This window comes from Camelus dromedarius, chromosome 2, assembly GCF_036321535.1.
Source record: "Camelus dromedarius isolate mCamDro1 chromosome 2, mCamDro1.pat, whole genome shotgun sequence".
NCBI lineage: Eukaryota > Metazoa > Chordata > Mammalia > Artiodactyla > Camelidae > Camelus > Camelus dromedarius.
The window spans coordinates 88,664,415-88,680,893 of record NC_087437.1 but is presented as its reverse complement, the minus strand read 5'-3'; the positions used below and the strand labels follow the sequence as shown (position 1 = coordinate 88,680,893).

At 37.4% G+C, this 16,479-nt stretch overlaps 1 long non-coding RNA gene across 1 annotated transcript in view; it reads right to left on the bottom strand.

Annotated features, from left to right (window-relative positions):
* Positions 1-8,932: 8,932 nt before the first annotated feature.
* Positions 8,933-16,479, bottom strand: part of LOC116154754 (uncharacterized) — a 46,818-nt gene continuing 39,271 nt past the window's right edge. The window contains exon 4 of the long non-coding RNA XR_010384825.1: positions 8,933-9,876. This is a non-coding gene — a long non-coding RNA (uncharacterized LOC116154754). The remainder of the gene's footprint in view (positions 9,877-16,479) is intronic.

Genomic DNA, 16,479 nt, shown 5'->3' with positions numbered 1-16,479 from the left:
TATATATAAATATATATAAAGCCAAAATGTACATTTATATAAAACATATGTAATATATATAAAGCCCCAAATAGGCAATTCTTACCCTCTATTGTTGTATAAACAGCAATCCACAATGAATTAAATCAATAGTGAAGAAGCTAAGCTCACCATAACTTACACACAGACACAGGTGTACACACACACACACACACAAACACACACACACACACACACACACACACACACACACACACGACTGTGAGAAGCAAAAGACCCTAACCAACTGAAGATCAAGATGAGTCACGACATAGCGTACTTCCAGAAAACCACTAATTCTGGTGATCCGTGAGTGTCTACAATAGGAAGTTTGCAGAATAGTTCGGTAGTCCTACCTTGAAGACCAGTAATTATCCTCCCGAGTTGAACGTATCTCCCTTAACTGTCCTTAAGAGTAAGTATGTTACCCTTAGTAGTACAAACAAATGAAATTCTATGGGACTTCTCTTTATTGGCCTATATGAATCAAATAAATGACTTAGATTTTTGGAGTTAAGGGTAACAGTTTGAGAATCTAAGATCTGACGTCTTCACATTGCTCCATTCCACTTTCTGCTTTGTGGACATATTTTGGCTCCTTCCTTGAATTAAATTTATCTGTCTTGATAATAGCTTGAAATATATTAATAATATTCTGAGTTTAAATTTAAGGTTAGCACCTAAATTATGGTGCTCAGGCATGTGGTAGTTAAATGGTGGTTATTAAACAGAAAACAGTTATACATATATAATTGCTTATAATTCTAGAATGCTAAGCAAATTATATATAGTTTTCACGTGTGCCCTCTTATAAAACACTGAGGATTAGGTATTTTTTTCTATATCACTTAACTGAAATTCTATAAAAAGATATTAAAATATAGTTCTGCCCAATAGTAAAGAGGTCTGTAAAATGAGTACTGAGCAGGCTTAGCAGATAAAACATCATATCAAAATCTACTAACAAAAGTAATACATATTCTCAGAGACACTCTAGATAGAAACATGTTTGAGATCTTTGCCATGTACAACTGCATAGTTCTAAAAATTGTATCTTGATGGAGATTGGTGAAATGATTTACTCTGGCTCATTTGCAAACATATGTAATTTTCAAAAAAAAATGAGTTCTCCTTTTTAATTTAAAGAAATATATTTTCAGTGTATCCAAAATATCCAGATGCGTAAAATAAAAAATTATGCACACTGGAAATGAGACAGTCACGGTGTTCTGGTTTTTCATTTGAATTAGGCAAATATGGATTTGGTAGGTAGCATGTCTCCTGAAAATAGGGTTACATTTTATAAGAGTGATTAAGTGGTCCAGTGCTCAAAGAGTGAGATAACGTTTTGAAATCAGCCAAGAACTCAAGGAACCTGGAAAAAGTTGATGAGTGCTCTTAGAGAGATCTTAGGAGCAGTTTAGTTTCAATTTTCTGATTACTGCAACAGGAAAAGAGAGACTGCTACTGCCATCTGTTGGTCAAATAAAACATCGTCCTCTCTGGTCTATGGATTAACTTGCTGCAAGGCAAAATCTTCCCCGAAAGGCAAGGACTCTTGCTAACCCTATGGCATTAGGCCTGATGAGCCTAGAGTTCTGTTAGAATACCAAACAAAAGGACATTGTCCAAATAAACTTCTTTCTGCCTTGTGCATTACACTGTTGCTTTGTGGCGCTGTTTAAGAAAGGGGAAATGTTTGCGTCCTGACAAAAATCAAGAGATCTTCCAAAAAGTTTAGCTCAGCACTAAAGTCAGAGTGATTCACTGTGTTTCCGTGTGTGTTTGTGTGTGTGTGTGTGTGTGTGTGTGTGTGTGTGTGTGAGAAAGAGAGAGAGAGAGAGAGAGGTGGGGGCTGAGGAACAGAAAGAGACGAGTGGTGGAAAAGAAGGGAGAACAAAGAGGGAAGCTGTGATCTAACAGATATTCCTGGTATGCAGCATAGGCAGTTTGAAATACCTTTGTTACCATTCTGATGAGAGCATTGTCTTCAGGACATGCCTTTAGCTAGGATGATAGAATTCTGTTCTTTGTTATTCAAGGTGAGGACCCCAAACCAGCAGCATCTGTATCACCTGCTTGCTCTCCTTAAAAATGTAGAATCTCAGGCTCAATTCAAGAAATTCAGAAACTAATTCAGAAATTGATTTTTCTTAATCAAATCTGCATTTCAAAAAGATTGTCAGGTGATTCTACGCATGTCCAAATTTAAAAAAGGATCTTCTAGTTGGCTCCCATTAATACCTCAAAACAGACTGTTTGCTTATTACATTTATTGATTCTAAAATGCACATTTAATTTACATTTTTACATCTTTAAAATTAAGATACATTTTATAATCTATAACGTCTGATATTTTAGTTAGCAGTAGTGTTTTTTCATTTCATTGGTACATAATGTAGTGATCCATCTTGAAATTGCTGGAGTCTGAAATACAGTAGGCATCAGTTTGTTAAGCAGAGAAAGAATCTAAGGGGAGGAGGCAGAAAGCTGGTAATAATAAAAACAGCTAATATTTCCTGAACATTTCCTACACACTACATATTTTGCTAAGTACATGCATCTTATACTTAATCATAAGAGACACTATAATCAGTCCCATTTTACAGATAGAAACTAAGACTTCAGTTAAATGAATTTTCATGTCACCATATGGACTATAAACGTAGATTTGGAACTGAGCAGAACCCTGCAGGGCCCCCAAGTACAAAATCGAGCACTTAATGATTAGGACAATATATTCACAGACTCAAAGTGTCTGAAACATATTCCTGAGTTGTTTTACAGACACTGTAACTGCCGCCAGAGGACATGATGTGAGCTGCTCCATCTTGAGCAGCACTGACTCTAAGGCCAGCACCATTCCAAAAACTGGCCTCAGGAGAATGGAATTAATGTTACTGCTCATAATGATCTATATCTTTGTGGGCATCAAAATAATTGTAGCTTGCTCTGCTTGTATATGTAAGTGGGCACCTAAAATTGTCAGCAAAGAGATGCTACAGACCCATGTTGGCATCTTCCCCTTTGAGACACAGTGCCCTATGTCAGCGTGGAGAAGTTACAGGAGATGGACCCTCACCCCTAATCCTACAGAAATAGAACGATGTTTGATGGTGGGGAAGTGGAAACAGCTCTTTGCTCCTTTCCTGTTTGCCCATTCCTGTTCCCCTCTAACCATGAAAGAACCTAATTAAACTGTTGATTCTTTTCCTAGATAAAAAAGAAGAATGAAGAATTAAATAGTTAAGGAATGACTAGCTCTCTGCTCCCAAGAGCCCCCTTGGCAATCCTTGTAGGCAGATCACTGAGCAAGATAGCATCTGAGCAGAGAGTCAGCCAGTCTGCACGCAATGGAGAATGACGCAGAACCCAGCCTCCCTCCTTGATGATACACTGAGATTCTTCCCCCTCCTTGGGGAGAAAGTGTTAAAGTACATGGCCTAACAGTTGGCAATCATAGAATGAGTTTGGGAGTGTGCCCTCCTCTTCAATCTTTTGGAAGATTTTGAGAAGGATCAGTATGAGCTCTTCTTTGTATGTTTGATAGAATTCCCCAGTGGAGCCATCTGGTCCTAACTTTTTTTTGCAGGGTTTTTTTGTTTTTTTTATTGCTGATTCTGTTTCATTTTTAGTGATTGGTCTGTTCAAATGATCTCTTTCTTCTTGATTCAGTTTTTGTGGACTGTATGTTTCTAGAAACTTGTCCATTTCCTCTAAATTGTCCAATTTATTGCCATATGGTTGTTCATAGTGTTCTCTTATGATCTTTTGTATTTCTGTGGTGTTGGTTGTAATTTTTACATTTTCATTTCTTATTTTGTTTATTTGTGTCCTCTCTCTTTTCTTCTTGGTGAGCCTGGCCAGAGGTTTGTCGATTTTGTTTACTCTTTCATAAAAACCCCTCTTGGTTTAATTGATTTTTTTCTATTTTTTTTAATCTCTATTTTATTTATTTCCTCCCTGATGTTTATTATTTCTTACCTTCTGCTGACTTTAGGTTTTGTATGTTCTTTTTTTAAGTCTTTTAGGTGGTAGGTTAGGTTGTTTATTTGAGATTGTTCTTCTTTTTTCAGGAAGGCCTATAATTGCTATGAACTTCCCTCTTAGGACTGCTTTTTGCTGCATACTATAGATTTTATATGGTTGTCTTTTCACTATTGTTTGTCTCAAGGTATTTTTTAATTTCTTCTTTGACTTTATTGTTGACCTTTTCTTTTTTTTTTTTTGGTAGCATCTTGTTTAATCTCTATGCGGTCTTTTTTTTTTCCTTTTTTTTCGTGTAAGGACACCAGTCATATTGGATTAGGGCCTACTGTCATGACCTCATTTTAATGTGATCACTTCTGTAAAGACCCTGTCTCCCATCCAGATGGCCAACAGGCACTTGAAAAGATGCTCAATATTGCTCATTATCAGAGAAATGCAAATCAAAACTACAATGAGGTATCACCTCAGACCAGTCAGAATGGCCATCATTCAAAAGTCCACAAATGACAAATGCTGGAGAGGCTGTGGAGAAAAGGGAACCCTCCTACACTGCTGGTGGGAATGCAGTTTGGTACAGCCACTGTGGAAAACAGTATGGAGATTCCTCAAAAGACTAGGAATAGACTTACCATATGATCCAGCAATCCCACTCCTGGGCATATATCCAGAAGGTACCTTAATTCAAAAAGATACCTGAACCCCAATGTTCATAGCAGCACTATTTACAATAGCCAAGACAAGGAATCAACCTAAATGTCCATCCACATATGACTGGATAAAGAAGTTGTGGTATATTTATACAATGGAATACTACTCAGCCATAAAAAGTAATAAAATGATGCTATTTGCAGCAACATGAATGGACCTGGAGATTGTCATTCAAAGTGAAGTAAGCCAGAAACAGAAAGAAAAATACCATATGATATCACTTATATGTGGAATCTAAAAGAAAAAAAAAAAGACAAACAAACTTTATTTATAAAATAGAACAGACTCACAGACGCAGAAAACAAACTTACAGTTACCAGTGAGGTAAGGGGTGGGGTGGGAAGGGATAAATTGAGAGTTTGAAATTTGCAGATACTAACTAATGTATAAAATAGATAAACAACAAGTTCATAATGTATAGCACAGGGAACCATATTCAATATCTTATAACTTATGATTATAAAAAATATGAAAATGAATATATGTATTTTCATGTATCACTGAAACATTATGCTGTACACCAGAAATGGACACATTGTAAACTGACTATACTTCAATAAAAATATATGTAAAAACAAAACAAAACAAAACAAAACAAAACAAAACAAAAAAGAGTCAGCAATCAGAGGGTCTAGAAAAATAGGAAAAGCATGTATCAAAGAGAAGAAGATATTCAAAACTGCCAATGTAGGAAAAATTTTCAAAACTCTGAGTATGAGGAACAGATGATAGAACAGGCTGGAGTGGCAGCTGGGAGCCAAGTCCTGGGGAGGGGGAAAGATGCGCTGGCATTGGCAGTGAGGAGGCACCTGGGGTATGCTTGTCTCACCTCACTGCGTTATCATGGGCCATCCCTCCACAGGTGCCAGAAATGATCTTGTAGTGAGCACATGGGTAAAAGCAGTGGAGATTTCCTGGTGTTATAGCTGCATCTTTTGGGGCGTTAGTTAGTTAGTTAGTTAGTTAATTACTATTTTAATGTTACACAAAGGTAAGAATGTTTCCTAAGGTGACACAATCCAGATTTGATCTCTTACCTTTCAGACAAGTGCTATGGACTGCAAACTTCATAAACTAGGTTGCTCAGTGAGCTCATCAACAACTCTAGTTTGGAGATATTCAGGGAAAGTGATGATAATACAGATCTCTATCATCAGCAGAGTACCTGCTATTCCCCAAGTACCACAACAAGACCTTTATACACAGCAACCAGCAGGTCAGTATGCCCATTTCAAAGATGAAGAAAGAGATGCTTCGAGGACTTGAAATCCTAATGTTGCACAAACAGAAAATGGTAGAGCTGAAAGTTCCTGATTTGTATTCACATGATCAAATCATAGGGGAGGCAGGTAAGCAGGTATTAATGAAGTCCACAGGTGTTGAGGTTGCGTGAAACAGTCTGGCTTATGGTTCTCTCGGGTTAATAATTAACGGGGCTCCCATGCACTCTCACAGTTGTCATGGGTTGGACAAAAAACCATATGGTCAACCTCCAGATTGTGAATTAGTCCTCATTCTTACTGAGTTTGGGCAATTCAGAAAGAGTGAGCTCCCTTCAGGTTACCCTGTGCACCTCAGTCAAGTAAGTGGCTACCAGATACTTAAATCAGAAAAATACATAGAGAAGTGTTTGCAAGACTTGGCCCAAACCATAAGCAAATATGACCTCTAGCGAATACCAGCATCCTACAGCTAGATTCTCAGGGCAAGGATTCCCTCGGCTGACACTGGTTTAGAAATAAAGCATTATTTATTACACTATATAAATATTACTGATAATGATGCTGATAATGTCTTCCCATTAAAGGTTGCACTCGTTGTTGTGTAAGCCTCCTCCTGCTGATTAATTGCCCACAGGTTAAGTCAAGTTAGTGTGTAAATACTACAGAGTGCCAACCGAGAAGAATCTAAGAAGCACAACTTCAAAATAAGTGATTATGGCAGAAAGCCATTTCCTATTGTCACTAAGTGTTTTAAAGGTTGTTAATAATATAATAAAAACATGCCCTAGTGATTTGTTGTTTCACAATATATATGTTTGTTCACAATTGGAAAATTTATTAAATATACAGTCCATCATCTTAATTAGTATGAAAGCATGACTGAGTTCTGAGCAGAACGAATTCCCCCAGGTATGCTTACAAGGAGTTCTGTTCAGCTTAGAGGCACTTTCATACTGGGTAGACGCAGAGATCCCACTGTTCCAATCATTTATCTCTGAAAGTCTAGAAACACTTTCTGAGTTTTCAGGTACAGTATTTCTCCCCGTGTTATTTGAATATACAGTGAAGGCATATAGTGACTTTTTATGCATGCACCAAGTGACTTTTAATGTCTGTCACCAAGTGACTTTTTAAATTTTTTAATCAGTGGGAAAATATTTTCAAAACATAAAAACAGAGAAATTCTGGCACAATTATAAGTGAAGAAAAATACAAGAAAAAAAGGAAAGCAATTCAAAATAATCTTTTTCATCTGAAAAAAAGTTTACATTTCTAATATTTTGCTTGTGGAATTTTGATTCTGAAACTGCAGATAAGGATCTTAGATTTTGTGGCTCTAATTTTTTTGGGGGGGGTGAAACATATTGCAAACGCAAACCTCTTTAGTCAATAGAGACAATTTACAACGCTTTGTCTTTTCTTCTCAATGGGGTGCATTTTGCTTTACTTCTGAAAGGAATATTCTCACACATTACTTATATACCCATGATAGCAATCGCTCCCATTTTTATTTTTTGCTTGAAAAATTGGTGAAGAATTTTAGACCAGTAGAAAAATCAAGGAGGAAGAAAATGCATGATTTTTCTGGAGTAGACTGTGTGTTAACAAAAACTAGGTTACTAAAATAAATTCCTAGCCTTGAACTTCATAGTTGATTTCCTTCACTTTCTACTTTCATCATAAAACTTTCTTTCCCTTTCTGGATGTGTTTATAGGATTGATTATTTGCTGGGTTGATTCACTCACACTCTTACCGAATTGTTACAACCAGCTCTGTGTTCCAGATGCCATTAATGTACTTTTGTTCTCATTGTTGTTGTAAAAACTGAATTAGGAATGATGATTTATTTTCCCAAGGTCATATATGAACAATTAATTGCAGCATGGCTCTCTCTGATTAAAGGCCATAATAAGAGCTACCAGTTATTTAAGACTACCATGTACTAGGCACTGTACAAATTATCTCAACAAAGCTGTAAATTAGTATCATTTTTTATTTTGTATTATTTTTTATTTTGGGAAGAGGTAATTAGGTTTATTTATTTTTAATGGAGGTACTGGGGATTGAACCCAGGAACTTGTGCATGCTAATAAGCATGTGTTCTAGCACTGACCTATACTCTCCTCCCTGCAAATTAGTATAATTTTTCACTGAAAAAAATAATACCCAGAGAAATGCAGGGATATGCTAAAGGCTACAACAGAGAGTTTGGATTTGAAGTCTTAGCTACGTGGTGCAAAACCTGGGCTTTTTTTACTATACCAATTTTGTGGTCATTGATTTAACAAATCTGTTCAATGAAAAAACTAAAATCAGCTACACTGTTTCAGGCCTCAGAGTGTGAAGGCTAGTTGCCACCAAAGAAAAAGAGGTACTTCTTTAAGGTAGAAAAGATCTAAATGTGAGGACTAGTGTAGACAGATAATAACCATGGAGATAATACATATGGCCCAATGACTTATAAAATTTTGTGGGAAAAGGTAATTTTGCTTTAGAGAAATCACTTATATAATTTGATTTTCTCCCCAATGAAAAGGAATTATTTGCTGTCTTAACATAAAACAAAGTCACAAATATACATGACGTCCTAATCTTTATGAGGAAACCATAGTTATTTGATACCTATGACTCAATTTATTCCATTAAGAATAGTTTCCCTTATGGAAAAAAAAAATTCTTCATAGTAATTTAAACACTAGCAAAACTTTAAAATTTTGAAATTCATCTCTATATAGAGTTACTTATTCCCTTACTGTTTTCCCCCTATTTACACATTTTTTTTTACTCGAAACAGTAAAGTCTAGTGATGTGTTTATAGAATAAAAGGAAAAGGAAAAGTGCCAGTAATGAGCCTCAAAATATAAATTCCCTCTACACAGAAGTGAGGGGTAGAGGAGAGAAGCTGGTTCTCTACAGTGAGTTAATTCAACTGATTTCATACATCAATTAAAAGCACTGAATAATGGCTGATTTTTCCTCCCTTTGCCTGTAGCTATAGTGAAAAGAGAGAGAAAAAATTTTAATTTTTCTAGTAAATCCTCAGGCTTTGCCTAATTTTGAATTTGGGAAAATTCAATTGTTTTTACTACAGGGTAGAAATCATGTTTATTTCAGTGTTTGAGACCCCGAGATATTTTTCTAGCACATGGTGGGCAGGGACATCTATTTATGCATCTAGGTCATCTTTCTATTTATGCCTTAGTATTTTTAAAAATACCAGATCAAACTGTAAGCCAACCATAAGGCTTTCTGCATAACTGTGTGGGCGTTCAACCACAAATATTATCTATATTTATGTTGGGCGGCCCCACCCGTTGGCGGGTTTAGTAGGACTGACAGTCCTGGACAGCAGTGGCGCCACATCTATTCGGCACAGCTGTCTACATGGGACCTTCCTTCTGTTGTCTTTCTTTGGCCCAAACCAGTGAATGAAGTCATGCAGAAATGTGCCTAGTCATTGCGGATGCCTGGGACTGTGATAATGGAGGCGGCTAATCTGGCAGTGTGTCCGGTGGTTTCTGAATTATTTCCTCGCTCTGCGGGTTTTTGCCTGGCCTGATACGTGTGTGCCAAGCTTCCCACACTCAAGAGCAGTGTGCACAGGAGCAGAGTACATCAAGTGGCAGACGTGAGTGGAGAGATGTCGCCTCAGTCTTCTAGCTGGCTGGCAAATTCTCATCGCGCTATTCACACAGCCCTTTAGTTTGGGTTTTACGGGGCATACCTTCTTGGACTTGTGGAGCTGTGGAGTCGTGCTCTGTGGTTGTGTATCCACTCCTGTTAAGTTCCAGGTATGCTGATTACCAGTTGTAGCACAGCACAACACGTTCATGTAAGTCTACAGATTTGTGACCTGGGAAAAAGTTCAGATGTTTTCAGGGGAGTCCCCAGTCAATCATAAATAATTATTATATGCACTTATTTTGTGCCCGGAATCTTTAAAAGAAGGAGAGAGGGGGGTTGGGAGGGAGAGAGAAAGAAAGAAGATTAATTGTGGTGACAAGAAAAAAATGAAACTAGCTAAAAGTATGAAAGAACTTTCAGAGAACCTAAGATGACTCAGGCTTCAGTCAGGCAAGGTTGAATGCAGCAGGCAGGCTGGAGCCGGGCACTGAAAGCCAACCAGGAGTTGGTCAGACAGGTGGCGAAGTTAAAGGACCGTTAACACCATTAGCAAACATTTAGAGGATATCTGTGATATGCATATGCAGGTGTTTACACCAAGTGGGAAAACAAAGTGATACACAACAATCTCTTTACTCAGAACCTTATAATCTAATCAGAAGCACATACAATAGAAAAGCAAATAGTAATTCAGGCCAACAAATTATAGTGCTAAATGAGAGAATCTGACAGTAAAAGCGAGTAAGATTAGAAGCGTGGGAGGGATCAGGTGGCCAGGAAAGAATGAGTGAATGAGTCGAAATATAAAGTGGTCTCTCATAGGTAAGCCGGTCTTAGGTATGTAGAAAACACACCCTAAGCATTGCTTTATGTCCAACATGCATATTAACTGAACACAAACAATGTTTGTGTCAGGAATAGTGGGAATATGTGAGAATTAAGGTCAAAAAGTTATGCATCATAGGGCCATAAGTTTGGAAGGGACTAGAAAATCATGTGGCTTTTCACAACCATAAAACCTCTACAAAAGCACTGTATAGTGACAAGGGTGCACGATTAGGGAAAATGATGCCTGGATTGTATAGGACTATTCATGCCAGGCTTTAAAGTTTGTTTAAAATTTACCCTCCAAGAGGCAAAGAGTAACTGAAAATATTTGAGCAGGCAAGGAACGTATTAAAATATATATACAGATGTTATGTATTAAAATCTACCAATCAAAACACCAGTTTTCTGATCCAATTAGAAGATATGAGCAGGCAGGTCAATGGGGAGACCTTTGAACTTGTCAAGCCCTAAGGTGAAGTGAGCAAGATGAAGTTTGGTGGCAGCATAAATACTGAAGTGATGGATCTGTTGTTAGAATTAAGAGAAGTTGAACAAAATTCTAGTTTAGTGGGAAAGAAACCTTGATTTCAGTTTTAGGCATGCTTGTTTTGAGTTCACAGAGGGCAAAGCAGAAATTTAGCATGAAGGTGAATGTATAAGACTGACACTTTCCAGGGTGCTAATAGGTTGAGAGAGAGGACTGGGCTTGATCATCGAGTATGGGGCGAGGTCTTCATCCTGCATCATGATGGAGCTTAAGACTGGAAGTGTAAAAAGAAGTCATAATTATCAAGAAATTGAAAAAAATTCTAATTTTTTTTCCTGTTTCTAAAACTGACAAGTTAAGCCTTCCATCTACACAGATTCAAAAAGATTTCAGGTCCGTTTTACAACCATTAATCTGTGGGGCAAAATGCAACCCAAAGATGAAACTCCTTCTGCTGGTCTATAAGTTACTGGCAAGCCTCAGAGACTCACGGCAATGCTGTTTAAGTGGAGAGCAGTAGCAGAAGTATTTACATATATATGTTTCTTCCCTGCAAAACAAAGTGGCCTTAAATTCTATTGCTCCCCTCCCACCTTCTGCCTTCCAAACACCAGGCAAAAGGAAAAAGAAACAAAAAAAGTCAATAGTAGAATTTCCTTCTAAGTTTAATTTCTGGGTCCAGATGAGTACCAAAAATCATGATGTGATAGCTGGCTGAAGACAAACATAAAGCAAGTAAGTGGAGAGATCAATAAACAATACAGTCAAAACCATTCCAGGGAATACTTGGACTGCACCATATTGAATTAATACAAATGCCTTTGGTACAAAACCAAAATTATTTATGAAACAATAGAAAATCTGCTCTTAAGCAGGAAGAAAAAAAAAGCACTGCACATGATTTCAGTGAAAAAAGAACCAGATGTTACACACACTTAAAAAAAACTCAATCCCATATGCAGTTACCCATGAAATATTCAACACATACGTAAGTTGAGGGCTTACTGCCTCGATTTCTCTCCTCCCTCTCACCTTCATGCTAATCTTCCCATGTCAGCATTTCTCTGAAATCAGGGTGTGTTACTCAAATTGAGAAGAGAGAGCCAATTGAGGACTGACTCCAGTTAAAATTTTTGCCAGGTGCCTAGGGATGCTCTCATCCAAAAAGGAAGAGGATGCAATGACTCCATGCCAGGAGTGCGGGTGTGCAGGCATCACGGGACTGTGGGCTTTCTGCAGAACCAGCAGTGGTTAGACCTCTGCAAATAAATTTAATAATTAAGCGATGTCTGTGCAAGAAAGGGGGTTGTTTAGTCCAGATTTCTATATTGCAGATGAGAAAGTAGACCTGAAATTATCAGTTCAAATCCCACCACTCAAAGTGACCTATGTGGTCTCAGTTACAAAGTCAAACCCTGAGCTGGATTATAGTATCCCAATTGAAATTAAATTTATATATGAAGTTTTGTTTTTTTTTTAAGATAACACTGAATAACAAGCAGCCAACAATAGCAATCATATGTTTACCCACCCCTTTGTTATTTTTTCCATTGACACAAAAGCCCCAGGAGTTTCCTACATTTGGGATTTTTGTTAGCTCTGCTTTTTTGAAATCTGCTCTTGGACTTTTGACATTGATTTTATTTTTATTGTTTCTCCACTCAGTTAGATCTGGTGTATTCTGAAGCCCACAGCCATTACTAGGAAATACACAGATGCTGTATCACCCATTCAAAAATGCAAACCTTTTATTTTAATATGCTGGTTTCTCTCTTTAAAAATTTAACAATATTAGGACTGTCTCATATGCCCACAATCCTTCCAGATTTCTGTCTCAAAGGAAGCACCAGTCACTCTACAAAGAATCTCAGGACCCCAGATTCTAGAGGGTTCAACGAGTATTAGAGGCTGACCATGGTGGGTTCTCCCTAGACCTACAGCTGAGCCCCCTGTGGGCAAAATTAGATCTCGGGCTGCAGGAGGAGATGTTATAAGCACTGTAATTATTTCACTGAGGGTACATATCAATCACAATTCTCTTCTAATTTTTTAAACGAGAACACCAATAGACAAGCTTTCCCAGATACTTTATAAAACATGCATTAACAACACCTTTCCTTCATTCAAAGCCTGTGAGGCACTTACCTAAATATTTGGGATTCATTCATTAACAAAGACAGATAGACTCCCTGACCTCCAGAGAGCACTTATATCAAAGATAATGTAAATTTAGAATTGGATATGGATATAAACATATAGTAGGTATGTGTCGATTATGTATATACTTATATAAATGCTATTTCTCTAGTTAGAGATATTTGTATAAGTAAATATATACATATAATATCACAACACGCCCATTTCTTTATATGTATATATGCAGTTATCTTAATAGAGCATGTATGGTGTCTATATAGAGTCTTTAGAAAGCAGAGACTTCACAGCATCTTGTTTGAGAACAAGTCATGGCCTTGTCAAAATAATCTGCTTTCTATAATAAGGAAAAAGCACGGCATAGGCAGAGCAAATATTCTCATGACACGTGTAGGAGATTTTCCTGAAGTTCTGCCTTACCCTTTCTAATCCATTTTAATCCAAAAAATTAATTGTGTTGGACCACAGAAATAGATTGCTTACAAGACAAGATAATGAAGAAAAACAAAAGTAGTCAGGGGAGGAATGCAAAAAATGCAAACCAGCACATCCTCAGATACCATGATCAGAGGTAATGTATACAATTTTCCAATCATCGGGACAGAGCAGAGTCCCTTGTTGATAGTACATTACCTGACGATGTGTTATTTATTCATCAGCTATTCATCAGTGGATGTACTACAAAAAGTGGTACATTATTTCCCCATCAATAAAAAGAGCTCACATATTTGGAATTAACTAAGATAAGCAGAGACTTTTTCCTTCAGCATTGTCTTTCCTTCCAAAAAACATAAAAATAAGTAAATAAAAATTTCCAAGAAGGGCATTGATGAAGGAAATAATTAAATACTGTTTGGGGTTGGAAATTACCAATCATGACTGTTGATACTAAAAACTACAAGCTCAAATAAGCTCTCTCCTCTTTTCCTCCTTCCCTCTCTTCCGTCACTTTTAATATATTTTTCTTTCATTCCATACTTAGTTTTATATATTTTCCTTTGAAAATAAGTCATGAGAAGGAAACTCTGTAATTCTTTAAATCTATGCACATTTAAAGGGACGGGCGTGGTGTGAAGTGTAAAGTCGGGAAGAAGACATGGCTGCAAAGTGGAAATAGAAATGAAGGCTGGCATTTGAAATATCCGAGAGGGCAGAATGGTTATGAGTGAGTTTGGCTACTATTAGCCATTCTGCAGGGTATGTAAGTCATAGAGTTACAAAGTACTGTGATTTTCATTCCATATCTTGGTTCGAGGTTTGAAGCTTTAGAAATGAGACGTATCAGCAAGATAGACAAGCATAAGGATGGGTAATCTAGTTAGGTGAAACTTGGATGTCCACTTAGACAGGAAGACACTGGCCTTAAGGAAGTCAGTCTTTAACTATGGGAGCCCAAGTCACCAACTGAGTTCTGAAGCCATTCCAGCTCCCACATACGGGTGCTGATCAGAGCAAAGCAAGACTCAACATCCCAGGGGCACTAAGGAATTAGACAGGAAATGAGAGTATGAATAAAAATGGAAACCAGATCAGAAGCTGAGTCCAGAGACAAGTTAGAACCTTGGGTGTAGACACTCTGGTACCAAAAACACCTTCAGAGCAAGGACACCACAGACAGCTCAGAACTAGGTAAGGTCCAAGGTCAGCCCTGTGATCCATGGTCTCAGGTCAGGTTTCCCACAGATATAACAAGTGGCACAGGATAGAGCCTGAGGGGATGTCGTGACTTTAGTTAGTTTGGTACAAAGAATCCAGAAAAGAACACTATCATTTATCAGATTCCGCTTATACATCTGGCACAGTGTCAGATGTTTTGCATACATTTTTTTCTAATCCTCACAACCACTATTTAAGGTAGATATTATTAATTCTATTGTAGTGATGAAGGATTTAAAGGCAAAAAAGGGGGCTGATTTAAACTCTTAAATCCAGATTGGTCTAGGAATTAAAGCAGGGTTAATTGCACAGATAGGGATCTTAATGAGAGAAGGAAAGCACAGGAAGATAGAAAGCAGATGGTCTTTTAGCTGCTTTTCTGGGAGCATTATCTGTAACTCTTGCAGCTACCTGCCGTATGTAACATAGTCATGAGGGTTTGAATATCTACTCAAAATCCCAAGGCGAAGCCCAATTACGTGCTGGAAAATATCTAGGCACTGGGATATCTAGGGAATGGTCATGAGTTAGTTAGATAGTATATATTCTCACGGAGTCCGTATGCCAGTAGTTGATACCCCAATGAATTTTGTAAACCAATCATGGAAATCGCATGTCCAATAACCAGCCTAGACTTGTGGGACATGAGTAGTCAGCAGAGGACATTTGAGGAAGATTTTCTTTCCAAGAAAGTTCCAATCCCTCCCTATCGTTACGCAAACACAGAGGAAGCTAACTCCATGAAGCTGACGCTGAGGATGACAGAATGATAGAGGAAGCCCAGGTGCCCGATGACATCATGGAGTATCTGCTCATACTATTCTGTGGCCTGCTCTGTTTATGGGTTTTGATTATGTGAAATAATTTCCTGACTCCTTAATGTGAAAGCCATTATGAACTGATGTGTTCTATAATTTGTGGGTGAAACTTACCAACCTGATGCACAGACAGGAACTGAATCAAAGTATCTGTCCTATAGGCTAATTTTAGCCATTCAAGTATTATATGGGTAGGGTAGGGAGGCTAAAGAAAGGGTTCAAATCTAAATTGTAACAGGTAGAAGAGTAAGGCTGAGAGGAGAGAAAGAAAATGACCAATGAAAAACCAAAGCATGAGATGTGGAAGTCCTTCTCTAAAAACGAAACAAAACAAAAGTATAAGGGAAAGAAACAGAATCAAGTACTGAACAGACAAATCACCAAGTTGCCTTCCCAAAAGATTTTTCTGGAATAAAATGTACTTTTCCCAGAATTCCAGGAGCAGATTTAGTACCTATCATTTCAATTTGTCTTTATTAACTTTAAAGATACAGGTTGCAGAGTGTCCTGCCAGAGTCAAACAGCATGGACCTTGATAATGTTCATTACAATGAGCACACTCTCTCCTGTGAACACCTCTTTCAACGGCTCTGATATTTTTCGACTTGGAAATATTCGTACTCTGGAGCTATTAAACAAAGGTAGAGTCAGTGTAGGGCAGAAGAAAATTAATTTGATACAGAAGAATCTTAGATTTAAATCACATTCTTTTAAAACAGACATTTTAGAGCAACCAGTTGTTACTACTATTGCTCAGTCTTGCTGATTGGCAGTTTTTAAAATATTTAATTGAATTCTCAAGCTTAAGGGCAAGTAGCTTTCTTTAGACAATAAAAAGAAATATTACAAGGAAGATTTGCATTTAAAGTATCAAAATAGCCTTTGAAAGGACTGAAGTTGAAAGAAGAGACCTCAAGAATGGTGAACACTAGCATCAACTCTAGTAGCAATTAAATATTACTTACATTTTGC